Source organism: Bradysia coprophila (genome assembly GCF_014529535.1).
Source record: "Bradysia coprophila strain Holo2 chromosome X unlocalized genomic scaffold, BU_Bcop_v1 contig_20, whole genome shotgun sequence".
Lineage (NCBI taxonomy): Eukaryota > Metazoa > Arthropoda > Insecta > Diptera > Sciaridae > Bradysia > Bradysia coprophila.
Genome location: NW_023503307.1, coordinates 3309620 through 3325508, shown reverse-complemented (window position 1 = coordinate 3325508; position 15889 = coordinate 3309620). Strand labels below are relative to the sequence as shown.

The following is a 15889-nucleotide window of genomic DNA, read 5'->3' as shown; positions in this document are numbered from 1 at the left end:
TCAAGTTGTGTACGTTTATGAAGGTCGATGAGCTGAATATTATTGGCCAACAAACGCCGATGTTCGACCCACCCAGCCGCCACAACAAGTGAAAAACTTCGAAAGAACCGAAATTTTTAAAGGGCTCTGGGCGGTTGGGAAAGTTAGTAGCACGATATATGTGGATATAGTACCTGGATGCAGTGGATATAGTACCTGGATGCAATGTATCGAGAAATGCCAATTTTTATAATTCGCGTAGTTTGGTTAGACAGAATTGATATAATAGGAAGATACTTTATCGGGCAGATCAGAAAAACAACTTTGAGCTCGATTTACTATTTTCAAAAAATTTTCATACAAAAATCCGAAAGGTACTTCAGGAATCGCCCAAATTCACAGTATGGTAAACTAACAATAGGGTTTTCTAAGCAATACCCGCAATACCCGTCGAGTTTAGCTTGGATATGTAAACCGACAGTAAACAACAGTTATCGAGGAAGTTGCTTGAAAGCACAAGAGGGAGCAGTGCCAAACTGCTGGCCCAAAAGCTCTTTAGGTGCCTGAGATGAAGTATCACCAACTTGTTTCCGAATTACGTATCAGTCAATGCATTTCAGTTTACTGGTTTCGTCCCATGCGAAAGGCGATGCATTGACAAAGGACTCATGTAATTGGATCATTTTCGCGAAGGGAAAACCGCTATGTCAGCTTTCAAATGGGGCAGGCAATAAAGTTATTAATTTCATATTGAGTGCGAAACAACCGACTCCAGCAAAAAAAAACCAACGTCAAATTGATTTTATTATCTGGAATACCACAAATTGAATAAAAAACGAATGTCATTAAATTGAATAACAGCAAAATAAATTAGCAAAAAAAAATCACACCAAGAATCCAAACTACAGAACGTGAATTTCAGTTGCACGACCCAAGGCTGCCACTTAATTGAACAAGGAAAAAAAAAGAACAGCAACGGCGCTATTCAAAATTCATTAGCGTCGCGAATTCTGCGCTATTTTGCTGTATAGTAATACAGTGAGAATATTTTTTTTATGATTTAATGGTAGTCGGATGTAAGAAGGCAGGATTTCAAGCTGTCGAGAAACTGAATAAAACGGAAAATGGTGAAGACCCCTTGATACATATCTTGTACTGATGGTTGATTATTTATACCCGTGATGGTTTAAGGAAAAAATTTTATAGCTGCATATGATTTTTTTGAATTCATTGACACAATCCCTTTCTCAGAGTATTGGAGTTTTGGACATTCGAAAATTGAATGTTCGTTTAGGTCCTGTATACCAGACGAGAATCTATCGTGTTAATCCGGAAAACTGTATCGCATTGCACACGTCTTGGAGGGCTTTCAGTTTTTCTGATTCCATTAGAAAAGTGCAATTTTTCAGTGGAAAGAAAATCTAGCTGAAAGTTTTCGAAAGCTCTTTTAACCCCTTTGCAGGCAAATTAATTTTGTGAATTGTATTGGCATCTATACGATCTAGAGTGTAGCTTCTAAATGACAGGGAAAAGTTTGGCTCCAAAATTGATTCTTTTTTTTTTCAATTATTTCAAGAACTATGAGTCCTTCAGATTTTTAAGGCCTTTCCAAATCACCCCTACACATCCCTGTAGGTCCAGACATACCCTCGCCAGATTTTTTGAAATTTGTAAATTTCTTTGTGAACTATTCCTACCAGCAACTACCAAAGAGAGCAAAGACACAATTGCAGTACCGCCATTTGAAAATTTAATCGACAGGCTCAGGTCCGTTAGATTTTCAGTTTATAAAAATTTAATTTGACCAAGTCCGAGTTGGTTTCACTAATTTAAAAAAAATATATCGAAAATCAACATCAAATATGGGTATTTGTTTGTGGTTACATTTTTTTGCCCAACTGTTTCAGCCATTTGAAATGCTACTTTACATGGCCAATTCATTTTTGCATTCATTTTTTATGGTTCCCCTCACCGCATACCACATTACATATACGTATAGCCCGAACACGATATGATGAATTTCGAAGAACAGATTTTTTTTTATAGTGTGAAATATTGAGTTTTGGAAATCCGTATAACAACGAAATATTGCAGTCAATAAATAACTAATGCCATCAATATTAATGACTTCAATTTAAGCTAGGTTCTCTATGATACCGAAATATCGGGCGGCTAGTATACGACTGGAAGTGAAGTTGCAATCTTACAATTTATTTATGTTTCACCGTCACTATCCAATATATTGTATTGTATAGTGTAAATGTGATGGCTGTGCGGCATTTTGTAGTTTATGTCGTGAAATCCAAGTATATTTTCCCAATTTATTTTTAAGACACCACCATGAATCTTTACGTTGATCGTTGTGTAATGTTCTGTCGACATTTCATATTTTCTTGTTTATGCCATACATACTTTATCGAACATTTTTCATACTTTAAGTTTGTTATAGTTTCATGGAAGGTTTTTATTCGCTCGCTGTATTGTAAAAAGTTGTTTTAGAGATCATACAGGGAACGTCAGACACGAATTTACTTCAGCTGTTTTTTAACAGACCCACTCATCCTAACCAAAATTCTTATACGACTTTATACGGTTTTACCACGTATATGCAAGCACTTTTGTTTGTATGAGTGGATCAGCCAAAAAACAGCTGTAGAAAATTCATGACTAAATTACACTAACGTCCCCTGTAATGAAATTATTTCGTTGAAAGTTAACAATAAAATAAATTCTGGCATTACACCAAGAGACACACATTAACATTTCTATGTGTTATGCAATAACCACCACAATCAAAACACCTGAACCTGTTTCAACATAATTTTCAACAACACCTACGCCCGTTTGTCATTGAGAGTGCAAGCTAACATTATATTGTACAATTGTATACATCATAAATACACACAAAAATATTATATTAGGCCTCGATCTGATGCAGTGGCGGACTGGCCCTATGGGCGTTCGGGCGATTCCCGAAGGGCCTTTTGATTTTTGTATGGATAAATGACGACGAAAGGCTTTTTGGAAAATTTCTTCATACAACGCCCGAAGGGATTTTTTGAGCCAGTCCGGCACTGATCTGATGGTCTTTATCTCGGCTATTGCGTGACGTTTATAATTGGTAACTGAGATTAACATTAAATTTGAATCCATTTGAGATCGTCTTCCGGTCAGTTTGATCAGTAATACTGCATTACAGCAGATCCTGTGTAAATTGTTAATGTAGGTGTGCGATGTTTGTGGCGTACCAGTAGAGTTGATAAAATTTAACCCAAATGCGTTAACAATTCACATAGGATCTTCTGTACTGTGCTTTTATGTGTAGTCATTCTATAAGTTGTATTTACATTGCCTAAGATATAGACTACATAACGATTTTGTACAACAATGGCTACAGTCGGCAACTTTGAATTACGGGGGGGCATTTTATCTCACATTTTTGTCAGCTGATCCCTTCATACAAACAAACTTACTGTGAGCGTCCTTATAGAATGACATGTATTACACATGAACATTGAAAGGCATTTTCTTAGGAAACACGTTTTCAATGCTTCGTGTGTTTTAAGCGTAACCGATTCGTTACTTCCCTCCAATCCAATTCATTATATACAGTAGACTTTCATTGCAACCAAGGTTGCAACTATAGAAAGCGCTGTAGGGATAACATTAAAATTACGATTTCATGTGATTATTCTCATCTGCTTCGACCACTGAAAAGTAATTTGCTAGAAATGGTGAAGTCAAGGAATATTAACGATACTTTTTGCAGTGAATCTTATTAGAAGGATGAAGCTATTGATAATATTGAAGCTATCGATCCCCTAATATTCGTCATGAATATTCAAGTTCAGCATAATTTCGCATTGAATATTCAAGTTGGAAGCATGTTATGTTTTACTTCGACTTACTTTGTTTGTTTCGTGCTTACGACACACACCTTTCATATCAACGTCTTACCCGTTTTCAATTATGTGGTACTTTCACATTATAATAAGTTCAATCTCCTTGCGAAACTGATGTATCCATTACACCGATTGCGATACATTATATACGTATTAAGATACCTCATTGCTCGTTGCTATTTTATTGATATCATTTTAAATGCATACATCTATAACACACACAAAGTTATGAATCCTTGGTATAGCCAACAACAGCACTACAACATTTTCGAAAACATAAATGCATGTGATATTTATTCATTAAGTGTCTAAACTAAAGTGCTTTCTGCATGTGTTGTGTGTACCTATTTATGTACAGCTCAAAGATTGCTCACCAAATATAAGGTATTTAAATGGAGGAGTTCCAAGTTTAAAGTTATGTGTTACAACGTATAACCATTTTCATTGTGAACATCATGTGGAAGGGCTATGTGCACATTTTGGCCGGCGGTTTTACTGATATTTTATGCATATTGGGACGATATAGTGGAACCGGTTGGAGTTTGTATTCTGGCAAATGTTCTATGTAAAATTATTCAACAAATTCCACTTTAGTTCCGTGCTTTTTGCACACAAAAAAAACTACTTGGCCGAGGGCTATGAATTTTTTAAATTACAAAACTTTATCATGTAAGGCTACTATTGACTTTGTGACAATTGATCCGAATCGACGTGGTGAAAAATTGAGTACAATCCAGAACGTGAAAGTTTTATGTGCAGAAAGAAAATTACAAAATTTGGATCGGATTCTGTGAAAGGAAAAGAGTTATAAATCGGTTACATTAAATCCATTATTGTTAACCGCACAAGCAATCGTTCTTGCATAAACTGCCATTCATTAAAGTATTAAACAATGCATTAAAATTGCATAGATTCGTGTTGCAACAGAATGCTAATACTCATAAAAATCTTTTAATTTTAATATTCCCCCAAAACCCATCCCACTCAAAACGTATCTTTGTTCAGGCATTGATGTTTCCCGGATTAAAAGATCGTAATTTGTAAAATTTTTATTGCATTTGCAGTATTTTCGCCTCAGGGGCGATAATAAGCTTCTTAAGCCATATTGATCAACGTAATTGCATCTCTTTAACAAACCCTATCATTGGAAAATTAATGCGCTTTAATCCCCACACAAAGATTCGTTTTTCACACTGGGAACAATGCAAATTGTTTGCATTCAAATTTGAATATATATTCAACTAGCATGTTTTATGCTCACAATATCTACATTTTATACATAAGCACGAACGTATCGTCCGTTGATTATAAAGTACATATTTGTATTAAACTACAAAAGAACTTTGTTAACATTTTAGTTTGTGAATGTTCGAATAAAAAAAACAACACAAACAACAACAACAACAACTACGACACATTAATTCCAATCCAAACACACCCTTACATTCATACACACACCAACTGTACTACACAAAAAAGGTGTAACTAAACATTCTGTGTGAAATTTGTGATAAAGTATGACAGTGTGTCGGCGAATAATTGAAGGTGGTGTGTGCATTCGAAAATTGTAAGGAAAATATAATAGGCAGAGATGTAGTTCCATATCCCATTCATTAAAAGTTAAATTCAAAAACGAAATTGCTTTTCTCTTTAAAAAAACACAAAGCCAGCATACAAACAAATTTGAATTGAAAATAAATTTTTATTTAATAAAAACAGGTTGACAATCTCATCTGGAAAAATCCACCAAATTCATAATTTTATTTTTGTGCAATAGAAATGAATCTGCTTTCTGCTTTATTTACCAAAAACCGTAACACTCTTTCAATAAATAAAATGATAGTCGGAACAGTTCAGTTAAATGGAAATTCTACAACGCCATTCGACCCTTTTTTATCAGAAAGGTACAAGACATCATTGCGATGAACAAGATGTTACGAGATGTGTTATTAATAAACGTAAACAAAAATTGGTCGCAAAAACACAAAGTTTTTGTCGTTGTGAACTGATCTAATTTGAGTTTCAACTCCCACAGCATTTCCGTCAAATTTCGTACTGGAGAATGATGCTGCAGAAATTGTTAAAAAAATACCTTTTTTTTAGCTGTGCTGCTAAAGGGATAAAGATATGCTTCATTGAAACCATACAAATGAAAAAAAAATCATATGGAGGATTAATTTGCATTTGCCGGACATAATATGCGTAAATCGTGCAAATAATGTCATTTTGTGTGACAGGAATTTATTTGCCTAGCGCTCAATATTGCTTCCAATAGTTTTGCATTCTCTACGCTTGCCAATAATCTCCACCAAATAAAAACAAAAATATTTTAAACGAAATATTCGGAATTTCTGCTCAATTCTTTTGTGGCACATCAACTATATAATACACGTATGTTTTGTGCTTTGTCGAAACACATACGGACGGTGGTACTAAATTGATTAATTAACAGAAATACGTTTTAAGCGAAATTATTCTCAGAATCTATCGTTCAGCCTCTTACATCAATTTGAATTCTTTTTTTTTAATGAAAAACAGCTCTCCTGCTATAGATTGGGACATGTACGAAGGTAACCATCGGACCCACTGTGACCACAAATACAATCATTGTATGGTTCAGAATGCCGTTAGTTGCAAAGACTTGATTAAGTTATACCTGACGATAAACCCGCCCAAAACCTCTCCTTGTGGTTATGAAAATTGGACAGTAGAACGTTCTCAAAAAATGTCGAAAAAACAAAGAAATTTCGGGATAATATCTATCCTCGGTTCTGGAATCCGAATTCGTATATGCTAACTACAATTTCACATGATTTCGATTGATGAAACTTACTGTCTCAATTTTCTTTTGCTGAAGCGTTTGTCAAGTCTTGTCTCTCATAACCAGTGCCTATATTCGCGAAAAAAATTTTCACGAATTTTCTCAAATTTTCGCGATTTTCTCAAATTTTCACAAAAAACTTTTTGCGAAAATTAACGAAAATTTGAGAAATTCTAGCGTATCTAGCGATTATAATTGTATAATTGTATAGTGTTGACACCACACGAAAAAACTCCAAAAAAAATCCAGCGTGAAAATGAAGGGCTCAGAAACTCGAAGTTTATAGTCTCATGGTTTCAGAAGACAAAAGGCTTGAGTTCGTGAGACTACGAATTTCTTAGCTTTGAAACTTCCATTTTCACCCGGGATTGCATAATTTCTAGTAAAAATCATTCTTGGTTCAAAATAACCAAAATAAGTCGTAGAAGAAAACTACTATGGACTGAGAGAAGGAAAAGGTGGAACAGTTGGAACAGTATTAATGATAGTCACTTTTACCACTCTAGAAGGTACTCCACCAATTTCTTATGCAGTTTGAGATTTCATTGATAATATATTTTGTTCTCGTTATCAAGCTCGTAGTTTCGCATAAAACGCACAAAAATGGTCAAAATGGTCGTTAGTGGTTGTTGTGCAATTTTTCCGTTACTATAGGTCGAAAGTGATGAAAATAACAACGTTCTGTGACTAACGAAATAACATGCCAACGAAGTTTTATATCGCAGACAGAAATTCACAAAATTGAACAACACTAGAAGCCGTCTCTATTTCCAATATAATACAACGATAATGGCAATAAACACACAAAAGCATTCTCTCGAAATATGCTGAAATCGTCGGCAAGAATTCTTATGTATACAAAGTTATATGGAACAAAATCATATTCCGGAAATCTACTTTCATATGCAAATTTTTTCTTTTTTCCAAATACAAATCCGATTTCATGCACAACCCTTAATCGAAATTATCAAAACATGTATAAATTGTACATATTTATGTGACACAAACGTATTTTTGCCTCCGGATAAATAATTACAGTTGATTCCTTTGTTTTCTATCATGCACATTTCTGCTCCCTTTTCGATATGACCCGCCTATGGGCATAAAACATTATTTTCTTCTTTCTTTTTTTTTGGTGTGTGAAGGGCAAATATATCCATATATACATACATAGTACCACACATAAATATAAATGTATTTCTCTACATGAACACAATAACCGTATTTATTTTATGTAATCTTGATTCAGGGTGTAAATTGAACATTTTATTATTTTCCTTAACATTCTTTAGATGGGATCAAAACATTACTATTTGATAGCAATGCATTTGCAAACGAGGCGGGTCTATTGCCGAAAATGAGACACTGAAACGAACCGATCTGTCCACCCTTAGCCATAAATTAGGGTGATATGACAAAATAAAAATGTATATCTCGATTGTGATTATGTATATTCCATCCTGATGTATTCGAGTGATAGGTTCATTTTTTATACGGACATTTGGGGTCTTGTATATTTCATTAGGTTTTGTATTTTGGTTTGTTTCCGTTATGAATATTGAATAATTTTTTTTTGGAAATAAAGGGTATGTGCTTGTACGTTATAAAGGGACGAGCATATTCGAAAGAGGTACACTGTCGTTTTGAGTGCGAATTGTTATGATCATGTAGAGTTTACCTTATTTACGTTAATGTGTACGCAAAATTTTATCATTCCAATAATCAAACATAGCGATGCATTCAGTGGAATATTGTGATTTCCCTACAAAGTGCTGTGGAGATTGTGTGTGAGGCGATTAAGTGCTATCTGGTGTTAATGTTAGTAGTTTCGCTAAAGAATCACTAGAAATAGACGGATTTCGTAAGGACGTAAAAACCGCAATGCAATAGAAAACCACGGTTGGGTAACGAGTAATTTCGCGCCGCGCGAGATTACACATATAATAGTGGAATTTCGCGCCCATACATTTTTCAATGGCTAACTTGATTTAGAGAATTTTTACGAGTACCTGGCGATAAATTGGCGGTAGATTCAGTTGAGTATCAGGCACATAAATTTTGGAGATGCGAATTTTATTCTAACACCCTAGAGCTTTGTATCAGGGATACCCGTATCCTTAGAAAGTGTGGATTTTCCTTTTACAAAACGTTAGGATACCGGTATCCCGACATAGAAAGTGTGGATTTTCCTTTTACAAAACGTTAGGATACCAGTATCCCGACATAGGAAGTGTGGATTTTCCTTTTACAAAACGTTAGGATACCGGTATCCCAACTGAGATACACATATTTTGCATCAAGGATACCGGTATCCTTACTCAGAAAAAGTGGATTTTCCTTTTACAAAATGTTAGGATGCCTAAGACTGAGACGTTGCGAGGTTCCTACCAGCAAGAAATTCCTTATGGGCGCGAAATTACACTAATAAAGTAGCCCACGGTTGGCCGTTTTTTCTGCGCTCTTTTTTCTAGTGAAATGGTAAAAATATCCATGAAACGACATACAAAAGAAATTAATTTTTGACAGATTGTACTAGAACATCAACAATGTACCAAAATTATACATAAATCTATTACATTTAAGGTTTAGTTTCCAAACATCATTTCCCTATTAACATTGGACGAAGATTACGCTTGGCTTTGGAGGTTTGATACTCGGATTCACGCCTAGTAGTATATACGTTATTGCAAAGCGAAGAAATGTCAGTATGAGAATTTCTGATGTTTTTTCGCTTCAACGTAATCAACGATCAGCGAAAAATTTGTAAAATCTCACCTATATCTGGTAATTTCCAGGTAATCTACAATAGCTGCGACAGCTGTATTTTTTGTATGCGGCGCTACAGCTGTAACAGCTATTGTAGATTACTGGAGCCAAAATTACCAGCTACATGTGAGATTTTCAACTCTTTTTCCTCATTTTACGGTTCGCTCGGGAGGTGTATACTTGGCTTAAGAAAAAATGCGTCGCATTAACATCAAAATAACATTCAAAAATTTCAACCAATTTTTTTTGCTATTGATGCACCGCAGCATCCATCATGTTCATCGGAATTATATAATAGGCCTTCTCAGCACACAAACAATTTTTTTTTCAATTTTTTTCTTCTTCCCCGATTCAACATCATCCCCTTTGTGTATTACGTATCTCATATCACATAATAACATACCTTCCAACGAAAAGCCAAATTTTCATCCGCATACGAGGGGACAGAATTTTAATGTCAACTTATAATACAAAATGAAAGTAAATGAAATGGAAATAAAACACCTAATCTTTTTATTAGTTTCTAAATAATAACAGAGCACTGGGATCGCATACAGTAAAAGGGGATATGGCTATGCATTTAAATGGGTGATTATTGTCGGTTATTTATGGTATTAATTTGACAGTAATTAATTTCTACTAAAGTATTTCGTTCACGTATTATCATTACCACCATTCTCGAAACGGTTATTTGCATTTTATGCTAAAATTGCGTTTTTCGAATTGTATTGTTGTTGGGAATCTACCGAGCACGGAAATATTTCGTCAATTTATTTATAAAACACGTTAAGCTTTTAGGTGTAAGTATGAAATGAACCCTAGGGTTCTATTTCTCTGTCCGTCCTCTCCATGTGTCTGTAAAAAATTTCGAATTAATTTCCGAAGATAAAATTACATTCTGTGTAAGACATCAATGGAATTGCAAGCAAATTAATTTTAAGTATAATCTTAGATGAAGTCATCAAAATATTAAACAGAATAAAAAAAAGTTCTAACGAAGCACATCACGTAGCGTATAATATAACCAAGAGATTCGAAAACAATGAAAATTGATTCCATGAAATAATATTTGAACGGATAACGGATATTTGTATGCTTTCACTAGTTTCCTTTCCGAATCACATAATAATTCGCGGGAAATGGTTTAAATTCAACTATTATATAACATCTCATCGACAAATCAAATATTTTCGTCTAACAAAGATTTATTGGGGAGAAGAAAAAAATACACACTTCGGTATCCTCTCTATCCTCTCCGTTAAATGCATAAAGAAGATTCATGTGAAGTTTCTTCACTGAAACTCTGATATATATAAATACACTGGAGACGATAAATAAAGGAATTTGCGAAGAGGAAACAAAAAAAAATTCTAGAGTTACGCTGGGAGTACATTTGACTATATCAGTTAAGCGGAATCCGTAGCAAATTTTCTTGGATTATTATTTTTCCTGCTGTGCTTTACATACTCTGAGATAACATTTGTAGAATAACAATGAACTCATCCAATGAAAATGTTAGTGACACAACCGAAAGTTTTTCGTATTAAATTTTCCGATTGACTTAACCGACAAAAATTATATTTTCAACAAATGTACCACCGAGGTCACAACACCCGAAGAAGTTGCATGGGTCGGTAAATGGACATGATGTCCCAAGCCACCGGAAATGGTTTCTGACTTGACTTTCCCATTCATACAAAACTAAAAAAAGAACAAGAAACCGATAGATTTCCGATTGCACAAGATACTGCTAGAGTCACAAGCTAAAAATGGACTAGATATTGAATTGAAAGATGGCTGGGTTCGGTTTTTTTTTCTTATTTCCATTTTTTTAAAGCTTAAATATCATGTAAGTTTTATTTATTCCATTTTATTATTTATATTTGTACACATTATATGGGGTGGAAATAAAATGTTATATGTTTTTAAACAAAAATATATCAGGGCCATCGGCATGAAGACAGAGTACTATTTAAATGGATTTCGTGACTTCTGGTGCTTTTATACTTTGTTCAATATTTTAAAACTTCGACTTGGAGACATGAACAAGATTGGATATTTGTCAATCCTTGAGTGGTTCGAATCAGAAAAAAAAAAATTGAAAATAAAAAATGGTTAGAGAAATCATATAAATGAAGGAAAAATTATTCTATTGAAAATTGATTTTTTTCCGGTTTGATGATTTTACAGGTGATTGATACTTGAAATTGTCAAAAAGCTTGAGCAGTGATTTGAATATTGATGTTGAAAATGAACGAGACGTTATTTGAATTCGGAAATTTTTTTTTTCCTCTCTGTAATATTTAAGAGGAGATGAATTGATTTGTTACAATAATTAATAAATGTCTTTCGTTTCTCCCGCAGTGACGTGATGACAATCGTTCCCAATTTATGGAATTTCATTTGGAATCACAATTACATTGATTATGATTAAAAATGCTGGAAAATCGAAAATGTTCAGCACATTCGAGCGATTTCCAGAAAATATACATTATGGAAATGACATTCTGCAATGTCGTATTGTTATAATGGTAAATGGTTCGGAATATTCAATTTCAACTTCTCACATTTATAACAAAGGTTGTGCCTTTTCGCTGCTTGAACCATATTTAACACAGACTCTTATCCATCGTAAACCTAATGACCTAAAATAACTGAACGTGTGCATGTGTGTCGATGTGTTTCACAAAATTTCAGACAAGCCTGCACAGCTTATATAATTTTCCCACAATAAACAAGAGATTATACAAAATGTATGAAAATCCAAAACATGTTTGATATTTTGAAAAATATTTTGTTGGATGATATTTATCCATTAAATCCATTATCCACCAATGCAAAACAACGAAATATAAAATTAATCGATTTATGTTTTCCCTCAATTTATAGTGCATCGCAATGCATTTACATGCATCAACGTACAACATCTATAGGTTATTTATATATATGTGTTGCGTTGTATGGTTATTTAGATAGAGAAATGTTGAATGCTGAACGCACACACGTTTTTTGGGGATATAATCACCTATATGCAGTGCAGCCTTTCATCGACATGTTAAACATATTTAAGGCAATTTTAAAACCACATTATACTTCGGGTACATCGATAAGGTCCCTGACCGTGACTTGTGGTATCGTGACAATTTTTAACTTTTTACATCATTTTCTTGAAATTCGTTGATATCCAGGAGTAATGGCTAACGTTATTATGAAGACTCTTCGCCTTCGTAATTAATCAATATTTAAAGATTTTCTTTAATTAAGTTTTTAATATTTTAATCGGATCGAGAGTTGCGTTATAGTGTCCGTGATTTGTGGTATTTCATATGAATTTCCATATAGACCGCTATTCGGAGGTATTCCAAAACGTCATACAAATTATACCGCAAACCACAGTCCAAGAGAATCGTGATTTGCGGTATAATTTATTTTACATGTAAATTTACATAAGCAAATTACGGTCAGGTTTTTCGTCCGCAAATCATGGTCAGGCACCCTATAGCAGACAAAGAGTGTATCTATAGTAGTAGATGAGCGATAAAATTTTGTGCGAATGGCCGAAGTACTGCATCCGATACTTGTGGTAGACGGAGGATATTTCGAATGTTTGCCTTGGAAATACCACTGGGCGTCGGGCACAGATCATGTATTTATCATCCGAAAAAGTAGCACTTGAAGATACTGTGTAACAGCAATAATTGTAAAATATCTATATTACGGTAATGTCCGAACATGAATCGCTTTCTACGTGGATAGATTCGATGGTTAAACTATATATACATTGGTACAGATGGGATTCTTTTGGTGATTCATGTTCAGCCATGTGAATCAATGCATTGTGAGTCTATTATTTGTTGTTAACGATTTGAATGGAGCATCTGAAATTGTGGAAGATAAATCATATGGTTATTGTGCAAACGGACCTTTCATGTACTGGTAGAAACGCATAATGATTTTCCATTCATTACCATAATATAAGGACAAAACATATATTACATGTGTGTATACACCACGGCGGGTTAAATAAGTGTTGAAAGTTCATTTAAATGAAAATCATGTCATTTACATTTTACATCAAAATTTCGGAAATTTATTATTGCATTCAGCAGAAAGGCAAAAAAATTAATTTAATTCGGTTGGTAAAAGGCGCTTTGGATCGAACTGTTTTTAGGTATTATGCAGAAATTGAAACCGTTTAACCATTTGTGTTTTTGCTTTGTGCAATTAATTGATCGTAGTAATTTTAGGTCGGTTTTTTACACAGAGAACGTTTGATTCATATCGTCTATCATTATGACGGTGAATTTTAAGCACAGAGATGAATCAACGGACATGGACATTTTTAAAACATGCGGGCGTAAGAAAAATTCTGATCGCCAAATGGTCAATTTGAAAGAATATTGACTGGCCCGAAATAACCAGGCTCTCAAAAATTCTTCCTCTTAGAAATAACTTTGCAAAGTTTCATTCAAAGCCCAACACGACCTGATAAAAAAGAATGGAAAAAAATGAATCGGATGAACACAGACGTTTGATGCATCTGAAATACGTTTGGATGCAAAAAGTCTTAATGGTCTAAATAGTGTTCCAAAATGTAAAAACTTGCAATCCGAGGTTGACAACACAGTGTATGCGCAAAATTTCAGGAAAAATCTTTTATGAATGGCAGCGCAATGGTAGGGATCAACATCCTTACAAATATCACTTTTATATATACATGAAAATCCTTTCACCGGACGATTTTTGTTACAAAGACCAACCAATTTTTCTCAACAAAATTCGACAAAATTTCAATAAAAATGTTTTTCTTTTTGAAGCATATTACTAAAATAACTAAACGAGCGTACCTTCAATATTGCATTCTGTACGTTATATGAAACTTTACCTATACCCATGTTTACCGTTACAGAAAATTTGAATAAAGGATGACACACGCGCAGTCACGAGAACACACAAAAGAACGGAATAAAATTCAGAACAATTACGTTTATTTCTCATAAAACTTTCAATTTGGGATCCGAAAATACTGTAACTATTTTCGAATCCGGCCATAGTTGTGGATTAATTTGAATACAATTCCACGCTCCACACATAAAATTCTAAGTTGTAAGATTAGTTTCAATTTTCAGTGGAAAGTAGGGGTTTTGATCCATTGTTGCAGAGAGGGAAAAAAATGTAATTCGTTCGTGAAAACCAAATTGAATTTTTCGTAATTTTTCGAAAGTTTAACGAGAACAAAAAAAAGCCAGTACTTCCAGTCTCACAAAACACTTAAATCACATCGTCGAGCGAGATTATTATTTAGAATGGAAAAAATACACAACAATAACAGACAATGGTTTAGTTGGTTGCACACTTGTCGTATTAAATTTAAACTCCTATTAAATGATATACAGTCCAGCACAATAAAACAATATTAACCAAATAATATCTCGCCAATCGATCCATTTCGAATTAACTAAACTACTTACCACCCAATTGTATGTACACAAAACGTATGACTACAAGCCAAGTACACACAAGGATACGATAAAACAATAACAACAAAATGCATTAATAATTCGTGTAAATCGTCCCGCATATTGGTTTTGGTTAAATACTTCGTTGATGGTTGATGGCAGGCCCAATAGCAAGCAAAATTGATCTGTTATAGATAAGCCAGGTTTTTTTTTGTCAAATTTACCCAACATTGTCGTGTTTTGTTTCAGTTAATTGGAAATAAACATAAACTTTATGAATACAGATCTTATTTATACAATATTTTAATGACAATACCTTCAGCTCTTTGCTGAGTGGCTGTATGCGTTGAATTTTGATAAATGGAACACAAATTTTTTTGTTCCGTTTTTTTGTGTGTGGAAACCTTTCCGTATCGATAACATACAATACACAACCCACCCCGTATTGGGTAAATATTATTTTATTGTTTGATGGAAAATTTTGTTCGATAAATGCTTTTCGGTATGTAAACAGTTTATAATTTCATATTGATTACACGATTACGAGATATTCAATAGATACACTCTCTGGTTTGAATTCATAAAAGATAATTTGACGCATGAGTTTCTGTTAAATTATGCATTTTATTAGCCGATGTTGCATTCCATTGTTAAAACTCAATACATCCGGATTCTATTGTGTTTGAAAAGTGACTGTATTTGCTAACTGAATAATTTTTGATCTACTCGTAATCGAATTTTCCTTTAGGTCTAACACGCGTTGGACGACTTCGAGCAAAATACACCCTTGATTTGTCATTGTACAGTAACAATGAAAAAATGTTGTTAATCAATGTCATAAATGAATGGAAACGCAGGCTCAAACTTATTTAATATAGAACCGGAAACACACGACGTTGACTGGATCGACAGTTATACTGCGTTTTCCATCGTTCAGTCCGTAGTGAATATCTGATTACAGA

The 15889-nt window shown here is 34.0% G+C and overlaps 1 protein-coding gene and 1 long non-coding RNA gene across 2 annotated transcripts in view; both read right to left on the bottom strand.

Annotated features, from left to right (window-relative positions):
• Positions 1 to 15889, bottom strand: part of LOC119068678 (protein amalgam) — a 185444-nt gene that overhangs the window by 70555 nt on the left and 99000 nt on the right. The window lies entirely within an intron of this gene.
• On the bottom strand, positions 299 to 15858 carry LOC119068686. Its single transcript, XR_005086204.1, has 3 exons — positions 15829 to 15858; positions 7793 to 7796; positions 299 to 308 (listed from the first exon to the last, which is right to left on the bottom strand). It is a non-coding gene; the product is annotated as an uncharacterized LOC119068686 (long non-coding RNA).